Here is a 15,501-nt window from a genome sequence, read left to right on the forward strand (position 1 = left end):
ACAGTTTTAGGAATATGTTATGGTAAGGGGGTAAGGGGGGAGGTGTCCATATGCATGTGATTATTTTTAGGTAAGTAAATTACCTTCCAAGGGAGCCAGATGGCTCAAGGGGCACATCTGCAGCTTTGGTTTTCATTTCCTTACTACTTACACTGATAATGACAGGGTCATTGAGGAGATGGTCGCAAGCAATCCTATGAAGCAGACACTGCCTTGTGTGAAAATAGGGGATAACATAAACTATAGATATTTTTTAAGCTAAGACCAGAAGAAGATGGACTTCTCAGTTGCCATTTTCCTTCATAGTTGCTGTACGTAGGGGTAAGGAACTTGATGAGGGCTGTTAGAACACTAAAGGAGGTAAGAGGGCAAATTCTCAGATTGAAGATTATCCATGAATTAAAAGCTGCCTTATTAGTGGGGAGTATTTTTATTTGATTATATTGTGAGAAGAACTACAGTAGTTTTCATCTATTCAGTTCTAAAAAGAGGAACTTTGTTGTGATAAAACAGGCACATTATACAATAATTTCATAGCATAGCCACTGTGTCAGTCATCAGTTTAGTACCTTTCCACTTCCAAATTCACATTTCTTTGCCCTGTTTCATGATACTGGTGCTGAATCCTTGAAATGCATCTTCTTTACCAGCTGGCAGGATGTTAAGTCTTTCTTGGTAGAAGGTGTAGGAGGAAGGTGTTCTCCACTTGCTTCTGGTACAGCTTGTAATTCTTTCTCTTAATACATGACTACTGGTGGAGTGGAGGACATCTAGTGGCACTTGTATTCCAGCAAGCTTTACCAGCAGCCCCAAGAGAAGCTTCCTAGTAAGTTTTATGAGCTCACAAGCAGGCAACTTTCCCAGTAGTTTCCATGGGAGCCAGGCAGACAGTTTCATGCTAGCTACAGCATGAAGCTGTATCACCTCAACTAACTCTGCCATCCAGTGGTCACTGCCATACCCTCCCTAATGAAGTCTGATTCTGAGCACTGGGGGACAGGATAGGAGGTAGGTAATGGGGCCTCTTTTATGCTTGCATCTTCTGTGGGTACTCTGTCCCTACCTAAAGGTAATAGCTGCTGTCCATATTTGCTATTTCCATTTTTTTTGGACTTCACCCCTTACTTGGTTAATATCCTGCTACTGCTTAATCATATTAATATTAAACTTTCCATGTTCAGACCGCTTGTGTGGCTTCCGTCTCCTGACTAAATCTTAACTGATACACTCAGGTAAAATATTCAGGATAGGATGGATAATTTTAACTAAGGAAATGAATGAGCACATGAAAGTAATAAAACTTGGAAAAATTTGAAGATATACAGACGAGGAAGGTATGAAAGACAATAGATAAGTGTAGCAGAGACGATAAACTCTTTGCTAAAATCTGCCCTTCTCCTCATTAATACTCTCAGAATTCTAGCCAGCCTCAGAATTGCCCAGCTGGTCTACATTTATTTGCTGCCTTGAAATTATGTGTGGTCACAGGATCAAGTTCTCATCAGTAGAGTATGAACAGAAGTGACACATGCCATATTCTTTTCTGGGACTTGAGAGATCATGTATGTCTCCATTATATTCTCTTTCTTCTTCCTGGTTGGAACACAGAAAGAAGTGTAGTGACTCAGCCATGACCATGCAGATGACAACATTGCTCTAAAGCATGGCAGGTCAACTATTTAGAAGGAACCTACTATTTGAATGTTGTGATAAGCAGAGGTGCCCTATAAACCTGTACTGTTTACCTAAAACCTGCTTCACAGAGGGAGTAGACTTTTATAGTAATTGAGCCACTATAATTGGAGTGTAGTGGTTATAGCAATTTAGTTTTACTTGAGTTAATATAACTGCCAGGAAAAGTCACTATTGTTCTTTTGTTTCCTGCCTCTATCCACCTAGATGTTATTATCTAATTATAGTTGTTCATATGTATTAAACTATTATTCCACTATTTCTATATCCAAATTCATTCAATCCAAAAAATAATATTTCCAATCTGTAGAACATGGTCTTCATCTTCTTTGCCATATAGATACCTGAAATATTCTTATTCTGTATATTGTTTCTATCTCTAATACCTCCCATCCCTCAAGAACTATCTTAGCTCATCCATAACTCTCTCTCTCTCTCTCCTTTTTTCTTTGTTGGTTTGTTTGTTTTTTGACCAGGCTAATTTGAAATAAGACCCACTTTTTTCTAATCATGAGTGCAATTATTTTCTGAACAAGTCACAAAACCAAAAATCAATTCCCAAGTGAAATCTCTGCTGTCCAAGCACTTAAAATATTCATTTTTTGTAATACAATATTTCTTCTGTTTACTTTTAATCTCATCAAATAGATTACAAAATACTTGGAAATAGGACAATTTTGTAACTTTCATAAAATCCAACCATATCCCCTAAACAAATGAAATATTAAAAAGCTTACTCTTTTAAAATCTCCATAAAAGGAACCAAGGTTCCATGGAGAAATGAATTCACTGTTTTGGTGAAGAAATAAATAAGATGAGCCTGTAACTTATTGTCACACCAGAAAGCAAGGAAGCCATCAAATTTAACTAGCAATATGTCAAAAAGAAACCCAGCCAAAGAGGTTTCTGCTAATCAAATATGGGACAATTTTAGCATCAGTAAGCATAATAATTTGCAATAGATCAATGCACATATATAATGTATTTATTTTTCTCCCCAGTTTATAAAGAAAGTTGAGCCAGACACAGGAGGAATGGTTGGTAATTTGTCCAAGTTCTCGCAGTTGGTAAATTCTCATTTAACCACTATTCTCCATAGTTTTATAGGATTGGTGCAGAACCATAAGAAGAAATATCTTTCTTTGCCTCTATTTGTTCTAAGAAATAATTACCGCTGCTTTGGGGAAAAATAAAGAAAAGACAAAGAAATTTAAAAATAAAAGAAGAAGAACTGAAGTAAAAAAAAAAAACAGGAAATCTAAATTCTAATTTCTTAATCCTATCAGAGTTCATGAATATTTGAAATAGGTATGAGGATTGAATGAAGTTAGACATACAAAAAGTACACAGAATTCTGTCTAGAATGTTCAGTTCCTCAATGAATGTTAGAACTTATTATTGGTAGTGTCATTAATTCCTATTTTGTATCCCACATGTCAATTAAAAACTGGGACTCAGAAGTTCTCTCGGTATTACATCAAGAAAATGATAGTTTAAGATTATTGTAGGATGGCTTAAATTTTTACCCTTCACTAGTAATTAGTGACATTAAAAATAATTCTGACATTTAAAAAAAATTATTGAATATAAACCATATGCCAAGAACAAAACCATATGCTATTGAACAAAGTAGACCTAGTTCTTGCCCTCATGAATCTTACAGTATGATCAGAAAGACAGATATTATGTAAGTAATTAGAAGGGTTATTTTGAAAAAGAACACCCAGTAGGAATCCAATGAATGCTGTGGTATTAATTTGAATTTATAAATATACAACCTTATGAGGCAGGTAATGAACAATTCAAATACCTCTAGAAAATAGTTTACCTGATAAATGCCAATGAACATTGATTTTTAAAGTGCATTTGATGTTTAATTTGAGAACTTAAAATAGAGTCTTATCATGAAAGAATTCAGAAAGTATTTGTCTTTCTATTATTATTTTCTGCAGTTGCATACCAAAGGAGGTGGGGATGTATGAGTAGTTGACCCTGCTTGATGGGGGTATTTCATCACTGAGATTGTATAGAATTGCCAGTACATAATTGTAGTTAAAAGTTGACTGACCTTTGGTCAATTTTATTACCGTTTAAATTTCTCTATCCACAAAGCACCCAACATGGAAGGCACCAGAGGCAGAGCACTCCCAGTGTCCTTACTCCTTGTTGTACCACTGACTTTCTGCAGTGATATTGAAGCCACACATGCAATAATACTAGAAACATTAATGATTCTTTTGAATTCAGAGTTTTTATTACATCTTATTCTGTTTGTAGAGCATTTATTATATATCAGGCATGGTCCTAAGTACTTCACAGATAGAACTCCAAAATCCCTCATAATAACCTTTAGAAGAAGATAAAAATATTTTTTTAAAATTAAAGATTTTAGTTCAAAAACCATCCAGTTTAAAGAGTCAGTGCTGTTTTTCTCTGAGCAAAATGACTGGTAAGATTTAAAAATTGTTTCCTGCTATAGAATTGAGTTTTACTTTGTAGCCTGAAATAACAGCTATTGTCTGGGAGGGAATTAATTTGACCTCTTTGAAATGCTAATTAAATTCTTATCTACAAACCCAATATTTGCACTGTTGAGCTATGTAAAGGAAATATAAAATCCATAGGCTTGATGAAATGATAAAAGGCATTTGTTTAGCTAAATCATTAAAAAGAAACAACCACTTTCATTGTGGGTATATGTTCAGTCCCACGTATGAGAACAAAACAAAATAATACCAAGACATAGAAAGCATATTACACTTAACTATACAGTGGTGTTTGTTATTTAGGTTGTTTTAACATTACACAAAGGAATATCTCCTGAATTTCAAAAGTTATAACAGATTGAGTTAATATGATTACACTTTTAAATAAACAATTAAATGATTTGTTTGATTTCTATCATGATGCTTAAGAACTTAACGGTTTACCAGCTTCCAGGTGTTCATTGTTTTAAAGGTCTTACTTATTTTTTGAGAGAGAGAGAGAGAGAGCAACGGGGAGTGAGGGAGGTGGTTGGAGAGGGACAAGATGCAGGGTTCAATCTCAGGACCTGGGGATCATGACCTGAACCACAATCAAGTTGTATGCCTGACTGAGCCGCCAGACACCCCCCAGTTATTCATTCTTGTAAGTCAAATATCATTTAGTCTTTTATATATTCCTATCGACATACGTGCTCATGGTTTTAGTTATAATTTTAATTAAAGACGTTTTTAGATAGTAAGAAAGTTTATGGAATAATTTACAATAGATCTAGATGGTGGCAGGTCTTCATATTGAACAGATACAAAATAATCCACACTACACAACATATTTTAAATAATAACTGCATATTTTCAGACTCATACTTCAGTCCAGTTCAAGAAATCTTACTTTCAAAGTACATCAGTGCAGTGAATTTTGTCTATTACCAAGGCCAAACTATTACTATCATTTTGTGTGATTCATTTGGGCATAGCTGAACTTTTACATTTTTGGATTTTTAAAAGAAAACTGAATATACAACAATACCATTTTCCCTCTTTATTATGGCTCTACCATGATGGCTTAAATTAAACATAATCATAATAAAATAAGATTATGTGGGTTTTTAGAAAAAGATTATTTATTCATGAGAAACACAGAGAGAGAGAGTAGCAGAGACACAGTCACAGGGAGTAGCAGGCTCTTCACTGGCAGCCCGATACGGAACTCGATCCCAGGACCCCAGGATCATGCCCTGAGCCAAAGACAGATGCTCAACTGCTGAGCCACCAAAGTGTCCCCTAAGTCATGTGTTTTATTTTATTTATCTAATTCAAGTGATAAGAGAAAAAGAGTAGGTTATGCTTCTCTATGTAATGGATTTTTGTGTGCATAAAAGGATATTATTTTTCATATTGATTCAGGTATAAAATTATTCCCTATCAAAACTAATGTCATATCACTGAAAGTTTTACAAATAAAATCCCCTCTTCTGAGAAGGAAAGTGCCTTTTCATGTATGTGGCTTATTGAGAATGCTAGAGGTGTTGATTTAGATGGAATATAATTGTACTTGAAAGTCTGATGCTTAAAATCACTGTGAATTAGAATAATGTAAACATGGAATAGATCGATCAACAGGCCTTCTCTAATAACTGACATGTTAGTGGGGCTATATTGAACCAGGATTGAACTCAAGTCAGACTGTCACTCATGATTTACGTGGTGGAGCATTTTGTTTGAGTGAAAGTGAGTTATGTCTTTGATTAGAACATACAGAAAAATAGAGTCATCATATAGACAGAATAGAGATTGACTTGCTTAAAAACTTCTATTGAGCCAAAGGCAGTATTTATCCTTCTTCTCTCAACATAGGCTTACACAACACACAGATCCCAGCTGAAGCTACAGTGTAAAGATAATAGGAGAGCATTTGTTATGCTCTGAATATACAGTAAACTGGAAAACAAAAGGCATGTTGGATTATATCTTTTTGTTGTTTTTTGTATACTAGACTTTATTCATAAAGTTAATGATCAAGTGATTAATATATAGTATCATGCTTTTGACCATAGAGCATGATCTACTAGCCTACAAGTTTAAAAAGAATCCCCCAAATTCTAATGTAAGTGGCTCTCAATGAAAGACTGTCATGTTTCATTCCTTTTAGTTTCCTAGGGATCATCATGATGGTCTTCTTTCTCTTCTTCATCTTATACTTTTTTAGTGATGTTTCAGGGGCTTGAGATAAGGAAAGAAGTTTCCAGAGGATTGGACACCTTATAGGACAGCACTGAATGTCAAGAAGCACAACTTCCAGATAGTCTAGTGGCTTAACAGAAGGTTCAGCTCAACAAGGGATCAAAAAGACAATATTTGTCTAGAAGAAGGTGTCCAAAGAGACAGCACACTTTCTCATGACCTCTTCTACCTAACCCCTACTCCCCACTTCCCTTCACTAACTCTTACTCATTCTTCAGATCTCAAGTTAAATATCATTTGCCCCGAGATCTCCTCCCTGACCCCCTGACCTGGTTAAGTGCCTTGTTATACTCTCACAGCATTCTCCACTTCTGTTTGGTATAATTCACTGTTACTTGTTTATCTATGGAACTGTGTTTATCTAATTTCACTGTAAATCTCCAGTGCCTTGCCAAACAAGCATCCAGAAATATTTGTTAAAAGAATGAATCGATAACTAAGGCCAGTAAAAGCAGTTACATTTATGATGGGCTTTGAGAGAGAAAATCTGGAATAGAGAGTTTGATTTTGAGAAGTCAGTACTGGACCATTTTTCTGTAGCACTTCTTAATAATTTCCTTCCTCTCATTTGGAGTCATGGCTCTTTGTTTTAAAATAAGCAATACAATTATCCCAATGATATCTTGACAAACATTAACATACTTATCTTTATAGTACACTATCTACAATACCACAGTTTTTGCCATCTTAGTGAATGGACCATCGAGCAGCCATTTGAATCTTCTACCCATCCTTTGTTTACAGGCTTGGAGACTCCACGTGTTGACAATAGCTCTGAATTATTTTTAATAGGCTAATGGTTGACATTAAAACAAACCACATGTACTTGAGCTTGACAAACATCATATTAAAAGTGTTGTTAATATCATAACTATCTCATGTATTAGACTGACATTGCACTTAAAAACAATAGCATAGCAATTATGGTCACTGCTAGATTCTTAATCATATACTTCAATTCATTCCATGATTACATTTACTCATGGAACATTTCCTGATGATGGTTCTGCAACTAATCCAATGAATACTGCGTGGTATTAAAATGTATTATTGTAAATTCACTTTGGACATTAACTGGTGTTGGGGAAAAAACATGTTTTTATAAACATTACATTCTTCTATGGAATGCCACTGATAACAAAATTCCCAATCCACATTTAGTCTTCAAGTATCACTGTCCTGCCACCTCAATAGGGACTTTGTTTTCAATTACTCAGCACTTGCTGGCAGAAATCTTTGCCTTTTCCCTTCTCACTCCCTGTTTGAGTAGCAAAAAGGATAACACATATCAAGCAGTTTAAAATCCTCCCTGGTGTTATCCACAGGCAGTTAGTCAGAAAGCTTTCTAAGGAAAAATCCTTCCCCAAACAGAAAAATATAGTTAAATATTTTGTGAAGCATTTTGTAGAGATAGAAACAATTGGGGAAAGCTACAAGCTGTCGAATTCACTCCCTTAATATGTCTTTGCTGTCATAGGGGTAGGATTTAATTCAAAACTGAACACCGCTCTGGAAATTTACTTTCCTCAAGAAAAGTGCAGCCTTGAGGAGAAAGTAATTACTAAATATGAGTGAGGAAAGGGAACAATGGACCGAAGCCTAAACAGATCATTATAGTTGTTACCAGAGGGTTTCAGAGTCAGGAAGAGGAAGAAAATGGTATGTACATGTTTGACATTTTAATATTACACTCTCATTAGCTGCTTTCTAAACTCTGAAATGTTTGACATGTAATTTAACTACCCAGAAGATAGGCCATTTTCTCTAGCCTTTACAGAATAATTCTGTTTAAAATAGAAAAGAAGAAAAAGATGGAAAAAGAAGTAGAAGAAAAAGGTAATGTGTGACTACAATTTTAGAAATCTGCAGAACAGGGTGGAAAACACAATATCCATCATTTGGAACTATTGTGAATCACTGCCGATATTTTTAATAGAAATTGTAACTTACTCATTGTCAATTCCATTGACAAATTTTCAATTTTATTGGACATCATTTATTGCTATCAACTGGGACAAGGTTGAAAAGATTTAAATATTTATATATTTAACTTTAAAATAGTTCTATTTAATGAGCTCCACGAATGTATACCATAACTTATATAAATTCCACAGAAGCAGGTGTTGGTAACTTGAAAATACCTACCAGAGAAGAGGTGATATTTGCTATTTTATTCTCAGCTGGTTAAGACATTTGATGTAAAAAAAATTCTTCCTGGATCCTTTATAACAAAATTAGATGCTGACTTTCTTTAGCATAAGAAATAAACAATAAAAGTTTTTAAGATTAGTACATTGACTAATCCTATCAAATGAGTGGAATTTATTAACCTGCCCATTTTTCTGCTCCTAATTTCGCTGCTACCAGACTAACAATGCATGTTTGAAAATCCTAGGTGAAGAGAAGGCATGTCTATAAACTTCTCTGAGTATAGACACATGTTTTATCTGAATCCTCAGCACTGGCAGATACTTGGCAAATAAAGTTTTTTGTTTATCATTTTTGCATAGTGATCAGGTTCAGAAAATAGCATACTCTTTTTATTACCAAGTTCTTATATTTTCTCCAGAACTTTTTCTCATGTTCCTTTCCATTATTGTTTCTGGCTCAACGTGAAATAAGTCTGTAATATTATAAAGAGAGTTACCAGGTGGAATATAGGAAGTTCCTTTTTTTATTTCTTGAATAACATGGTTCCCTAATCCATCTCTTAGGGCTTCATCATAAAACATATTAAGATATGCCAAGTGCATGTTTTGTATATTTAATTGATTGATGGGAAAAAATTCAGTGACCTTTTTAATGTATCCTATTGTTTCAACTAATTTAGCTAAAAGAATATACTTATTTTGCCCAAACCATGTTAAACTGCTTCCTATTAATCAAAGAGGTTAATTTTAACTCATTCCAGAAATGCATGTTTCCAATGGATAAATTGGCATGTACTATATTTACTCTGAACGATGACAGCTGCTGGGGTTTTTGTTCTTTTTGGGCGGTAGAGACAACAAACAAGTGTAGAGGAGTGGGACAGATCCTTCCAGGCTCCTAATATTATTCAAGCCTTGTCTTCTACCTCTACCACACTTTCTCTACATCGTCTCTGGACACAAAGAGAATTCCTAAATGTCTCCATTGCCATAGTCATCTAGCCTTTGCATTAGTATGTGCATTGCCAGAGTTAGATACGAAGTACCTTTTTATTTAAAAGAATTTACATTCTTATCTGCATTGCATGAGAATGCTCATTTTCTTAAAAACTAACCAGACTAATATTTATTTTTAATTTGCCAATATAGTTTGGGAAAAAATCATGTCATTTTGTGTTTACTTTCCCTACTACTAATGAAATTGAATATTATTTTTGCTTACCAAGCATTTGTATTTATTTTGGGAATGACTCTCTTATATCTTACTCACATTGATATTATGTGGTCATTTTAAAATGCCTTATTGAAAAGATTAATATATTATAATTTTCTAGTTTTTCATTTAGCTCTTAAATGTGTTCATGTTACATTTCACTGTTCTTGAATTGGTACAAGCAGATTTTTCATCAAGAACACAACAAATTGGGATCCCTGGGTGGCGCAGCGATTTGGCGCCTGCCTTTGGCCCAGGGCGCGATCCTGGAGACCCGGGATCGAATCCCACATCGGGCTCCCGGTGCATGGAGCCTGCTTCTCCCTCTGCCTGTGTCTCTGCCTCTCTCTCTCTCTCTCTCTCTCTCTCTCATAAAATTAAAAAAAAAATTTAAAAAACCCAACAAATTCCTTAATTTTCATTGTCAATTATATATCATATACACTATGCCAAAGATAGGGACTTTGAGAAATACACATATGTATAATGATGAATTTCTTCTGAGAGCTACTTGATCAGGCAAAATGAACATAGATATTAGGCTATTTTATTATAGCATTGAGTAAGGAATTATTTAGGATATTTACATGCTTTTCACAAGTTTGGAAATGGTTACTTTACACATCATTTATAAAAAACAAACTAATTATAAACTAAAGCATCATTTGTCACTATCCCCAGTATTTTTAAGATTTTTTAAAAGCGAAACCATAACATTTTTTTTAAAGATTATTTATTTATTTATTTATTTATTTATTTATTTATTTATTTATTCATGAGAGACACAGAAGGAGAGAGGCAGAGACACAGGCAGAGGGAAAAGCAGGTTTCATGCAGGGAGCCCGATGCAGGGCTTGATCCCGAGTCTCCAGGATCACGCCCTGGGCCGAAGGCCGCGCCAAACACTGAGCCACCAGGGCTGCCCGAAACCATCACATTTTAACAATGGAGGCAACTACTCTTGTTTGTACACAAGGGTATTTTTAAATGAAGTTTTATAAATGTTTGATGAAAAATATGGATAAAACCAATATACTCATGTCCTAAGTCTCAGGTTAGTATTTTCTACAGATTAGTAAATTTCTGTGGTATTTTAATTACAGATTTTTGGCTAAAGATCAATCAATGGTAAAGTTTCAAAAATGTAATGCTATTAAAACATTGGAAAAACTTAAAATATAATTATTTGGGTCTTACATATGTGTATGTATGTGGACAGAAGGGCTGCAGGCACAATTTTCTTAATGAGCTATGACAATACTTAAAAGAGGCTGTGTGCTATGCTAATTTGAATTTCCTGATAGGAATTGTTTTAATATTCTTCCAAGTTCTAAAGTTTGCCCAGTATAAACACACACTGGCACACTTGCCAGTATAAACAGTGAGATGTACTTATTTATTCTGCTCTTTGAAGAGTCTCGTATCCAAGTTGTCTTTTTGATTTATATTTTATTGTATTATATTATATATTATATTATATAATATATTTATATATAAGTATCCTAGCACAGAAATAATATATATTTATTATATAAATATTATATAGATATTATTATATATATAATTTCTATGCTAAGATAATTCTATAGTGGGGAATCTATTATATTTAATTGGACTTCTGATCATGGTCATACCACTAATAATTTTTGTGGGAAACTTTCTTTCTTTAGTCATTTTCATTCTATGTATTTTATAGTCTCATTTCTTATGTTCAAAAAGTGTTGACTAGGTATCTATTGAATACATTTTAGAAAGCTCTGCTGTCTTAATTTAAATATAATGAGAACTAGTATTTTGTTTCTAAGGGTAATTGAATATTTTCTGAGAGAAACAAAATTTTCACCATAAATAATTTATTCTATCCTTCATAAAGGTAGAAAAAAAAAAGAGCACAGGTGATTTGTTTTTTTCTGCTTACTCTCTTTTCTGCTACTCTTCTTTTTCTCCTTTCTTTCTTTCTTTCTTTCTTTCTTTCTTTCTTTCTTTCTTTCTTTCTTTCTCTTTCTTTCTATCTTATTTTTCTTTTTGAAATTCAGTGCCAAGCCTTCTTCTCATTTACTCCAACCTTCCTCAAATCCCTTTTCATATCTATAAATTCTTCTAATAACTAAAGGCCCAAATGTTCAAATACTTATGACCTATGGACTTGAAATGATCTACAGCATTTTTTTCTTTAAAAGATCCTTTATCTTAAAAATTTGTATGATTTAAAAAAAATTAATCTGTAATATATCTATTTATTTCAATATAATAAATAATATTGTAGAGCTGAAATTATAAAAATCCACATAGGTGGTAAGCTCCTTGACAGTAGTCTTGGTGATGTATTTTTGGAACTGACACCAAAAGTAAAGAAAACGAATGAAAAAAAAAATTAAAAGGTGAGACTTCAGTGGGTGGTTACATCAGTTAAGTGTCTGACTCTTGATTTTAGCTCAGGTCAAGATCTTGGGCTTATGGGCACCTGGGTGGCTCAGTAGTTGAGCATCTGCCTTTGGTCATGATCCTGGAATCCTGGGATCGAGTCCCACATCAGGCTCCCCACAGGGAGTCTGCTTCTCCCTCTGCCTATGTCTCTGCCTTTCTCTCTGTGTCTCTTGTGAATAAATAAGTAAATAACTTAAAAAAAAAAGAGAGATCTCAGGCTCATGAGATGGAGCCCCACAGTGGGCTCCTCACTCAGTGGGGAGTTTGCTTCTCACTCTCTTTCTCTCAAAACAAACAAATAAGCAAACAAATAAATCTTTTTTTTTTTTTTTAATAGGTGGGTCTGCATCAAAGTAAAAAGCTTCTACAAAGCAAAGGAAACCATCAATGAAATGAAAAGGCAACCTACAGAATGGGAGAAAATATTTGCAAATCACCTATCTGATAAGGGGTTAATATCCAAAATACATAATGAACTCTTACAATTCAACACATATACAAATCAAACAATCTGATTAAAAAGTGACCAAAAGATCTGAATAGACATTTTTCCCAAGAAGATATATAAATGGTGAAACACACATGGAAAGATGCTCAACATCACTAATCACCAGGAAAATGCAAATCAAAATGCCAATAAGATACCACTTCATACCTGTTAGATGGTTATTATCAAAAAGACAAGAAATACGAGTATTGATGAAGATATGGATAAAAATGAACCTTTGTGTACTGGTGGGTGGGATTATAAATTAATGCAGCCACTACAGAAAACACTCTGAAGATTCCTCAAAAGTTAAAAATAGAGCTACATATGATCCAGCAATTTCACTTTTTGGTATTTAAAGAAAATGAAAACTCTAGTTCAAAAAGATATATGAGACCCCATGTTCACTGCAACATTATTTACAATATCCAAGATGAGATAAATATCTATCAATGATGAATGAATAAAGAAGACATTATGAGTATGTATGTGTGTGCTATTCACACACAACAGAATATTATTCAGCCATAAAAAAGGAAATCTTGCCATTTGCAACAACATGGATGGACCTTGAAGATATATGAAATAAGTCAGACAAGAAAGACAAATACCATATGATCTTACTTTTATGTGGAATCTAAAAAACAAACAAACAGACAAACAATGACAAAAGAGGTTATACAGAGAACAGATTGGTGGCTGCCAGAGACAGAAAGGGGGGAGGATGGGTGAAATGAGTGAAGGGGTCAAAGGTACAAACTTCCTGTTATAAAATAGATAAATCATAAGGATGTGATATACAGTATAGTGACTATATTATATTGTTATTTGAATGTTGCTAACACAGCAAATCTTAAAAGTTCTCATCATAAGAAAACAAAATTGTGTATGGTGATAGATGTGAACTAGAATTACTGTGCTGATCATTTCACAAGGTATACAAATATCATCATATTGAATACCTTAAATTAACTTATTATATGTCAAATTATACCACAATAAAAAATTGTATGGGTAAAATATGCAATATAAAACAAGTGATGATATAGAACATTTAATATAAAATAAATTAGCTTAGGAAAAAAAAAAAGAAACCTTTGAATACTATCCATATCCCTGAACAACAATGACTAAAAAAGGACCAGTAACTACAAAAAGCCAGGCAAGCAGTCTGGAGAACAGATACTGAGATAAAATCTCAAAAATTGAACGCAAACTGCCTCTGAGTACTTTTTTGTTCTGATAAAGTTTGCTATTTGGTTTTCCAGATCTGAAAAGCCCAGGTTGGGGCTGCAAGTGTCTATAGAGGGTAACAATTCACCACATCTGGTAGATAAGGGTGAGCTGATTGCAAAGACTCTGGATGAGATACAACCCACCCAACGTTTACAATATAACACTCAAAACCAAATCTAGTGTTCCAGATAAATGCTCTGACAAGCAAAGAGAATGACTGCAGGACTACTTTTCAAGAGCTGTTTGATTTTATCTCAACATTCTAGAATTTTATCAGTTTTAAGATCTTACATAAGCAAAATTGTTTTGTTGGTGAGAAAATGGAGCAAGAACAAACACAAAAGAAAAAATTCAGTGACTCTTCTGTTGGATTTCTTTTAACCTAAAATAAACAATGCCAGCTTTTCTCCCCAGGTTCTTATACTTGGAAAAGCTTTACCAATGACTGTGTACCTTTCAGAAACATCTGATCACAAATGCTAGACTCCTCTCATGAAGCCCCTGGATTCTGCTAGCCTAAATTTTAGTCTTTTCTCAAACTTTGAATATTAGAGACTTTAAGATAATGAAAATCTTTTTGAGAAAAATGATGTCTACTTATTAGTCATGCAACACTATGAGTTTGTCCACCTCATCATGAAGTCCTTATTTAGTAATGAAACGCTGATTAACACTGATTAACTGATAGATCACTGATTAAAATGGTTCATTAGGGAAGTAACTTGCATCTTATTAATAAACAACCAAATTATCTTCATCTCACAAACTGTCATTAAATATTTTAGTCTTAGCAGAAATTTATCTGTCCTCTCCAAATAGTAATGCTTTATCTCTTAATACCTTTATTGATTTCAGAATTCTAGTCTCTTAGCACACTTACAAAATGGGATTTTTAAAGCTTATTAGATTATTTTTGTCCTTAGGTGAATTTTTCACCATTCCTAGGTAAAGTTGCATAAGGCACTCCATCTAAAAACTGCATGCTGAATACTCAGCAAAATGATAATATTCAATAGTTTTTAATCCCTGTAAACTGTGTCCATGATAAATAGTCATTCTTCCTCTTTCTACCTCCAAAATATGAATATGGCCTAAGGTTTATTTCACAGCTGGTTAATTTTCTCTTTTTGTGCTTCTCTTGGAGAGCTCATCTGATAAATGCTTTATTTCTACACAGTAATACCCAAGTATTTTCCTCTAATGCAGCTACCTTTCCCAGTATTGTCTGTATTATCTTTATATCTGTTATTTGTTAAGTCTGATAGTGTTCTTTCACCCAAATTCAACACTGGGAGGCAACTATGGTCTGAAAAATTGTCATTCTAGTTACAAATAATCAAAAAAGTTGGTTTGGGGTCCTGAATGTGCCCTGATTTTGTGAGCTTTGTCAGAGTAAGGAGTACCTTTCTTATTTTTAAAACAAGAATATTAGAATAGAACTTTCTCTGTTTCTCTGCTCTCTGATGTTATTTAATGACTAAAACTAAATAGTCACCTTTTTCTCTACCCTTTTTGTTCTTTATGATTCTGTAGTGCTTGTGATTTTTATATTTGTATTGTAACATTCAC

At 33.8% G+C, this 15,501-nt stretch overlaps 1 protein-coding gene and 2 long non-coding RNA genes across 14 annotated transcripts in view; 1 reads left to right on the forward strand and 2 right to left on the reverse strand.

Annotated features, from left to right (window-relative positions):
• LOC144301737 (uncharacterized) overlaps window positions 1–1,574 on the reverse strand; it is a 139,499-nt gene extending 137,925 nt beyond the window's left edge. Inside the window, exon 1 of the long non-coding RNA XR_013368504.1 lies at window positions 570–1,574. This is a non-coding gene — a long non-coding RNA (uncharacterized LOC144301737). The remainder of the gene's footprint in view (window positions 1–569) is intronic.
• The window catches only part of ROBO2 (roundabout guidance receptor 2), a 1,635,852-nt gene that overhangs the window by 780,343 nt on the left and 840,008 nt on the right, over window positions 1–15,501 (reverse strand). The gene's annotated exons all lie outside the window — the stretch shown is intronic.
• On the forward strand, window positions 816–13,786 carry LOC144301738 (uncharacterized). Its single transcript, XR_013368506.1, has 2 exons — window positions 816–1,008; window positions 12,547–13,786. It is a non-coding gene; the product is annotated as an uncharacterized LOC144301738 (long non-coding RNA).

The sequence above is a fragment of the Canis aureus genome, chromosome 30 (assembly GCF_053574225.1).
Source record: "Canis aureus isolate CA01 chromosome 30, VMU_Caureus_v.1.0, whole genome shotgun sequence".
Classification (NCBI taxonomy): Eukaryota; Metazoa; Chordata; class Mammalia; order Carnivora; family Canidae; genus Canis; species Canis aureus.